The 861-nt window shown below is 39.4% G+C and overlaps 1 non-coding gene across 1 annotated transcript; it reads left to right on the top strand.

Annotated features, from left to right (window-relative positions):
- On the top strand, positions 300-371 carry TRNAD-GUC. The gene has a single exon. It is a non-coding gene; the product is annotated as a tRNA-Asp (tRNA).

Below are 861 nucleotides of genomic sequence, written 5' to 3' on the forward strand. Positions count from 1 at the left end.
AAGAGCTTCTAACTAGTCGGGGTTGCCATCCCCTACTAATTATTCGATTTTTTTTAAACGACCACGCTGTTGAGGTGGCCATAAACTGGGTTTTACTAGATAATCATGAATTGGGTCGATTTTTGGGATTAAATTTGAGAATGAAGCTATTTTGAAAATTTCTCCTTTGAGTAATATATCAACTTCACAGATATCACGAAGAAAAGTTTATTATAGTTCAATAAATAGTTGGCAAGTCAAAAACCGATAGCTGATATGTAGTGCTCGAGTATATATAACTCCTTTCTTAGGACAACAAAGTCGTTGTAGTATAGTGGTGAGTATTCCCGCCTGTCACGCGGGTGACCCGGGTTCGATCCCCGGCAACGGCGCGAGATATTTTATTTATTTTTTTAAGGCAATATTGTTTTTTTAAATAAATAATTTAATTGAAGTCAGACGCCTTATCCATTAGGCCACGGGTACGCTAACTGGTATAATGGAGTTATAATTATATATTTGTAATTCATAATATATATATATATATCCTTGCCCTTCTTCAACGATTACCACTAGCCACAAAGGATGAGTCCCGATTTAAACTGGTCCCATATCAAATGCAGTTTATTAAATGCATAACAAAACTTAACTGCAGACGCTTGACTTGACCGAAACTCAACTACCGTGACATTCAATTTTCCTCCAAGGAAATTACAAGCTACAGTGAGAACAATTAAGCAACTGAGGAGAGACCTCGAACGGTCAACTCATCAGGCGTCCACGACAATAGTCAAGGACCTAGATGATCGGCTCGCTCATCTGGATTCAGAACAGTATCGGGCCAAGGTGGTCGATGACTGACGCCAGGGCCCCTTGACTTGC

The sequence above is a fragment of the Asparagus officinalis genome, chromosome 5, assembly GCF_001876935.1.
Source record: "Asparagus officinalis chromosome 5, Aspof.V1, whole genome shotgun sequence".
NCBI classification, from domain to species: domain Eukaryota; kingdom Viridiplantae; phylum Streptophyta; class Magnoliopsida; order Asparagales; family Asparagaceae; genus Asparagus; species Asparagus officinalis.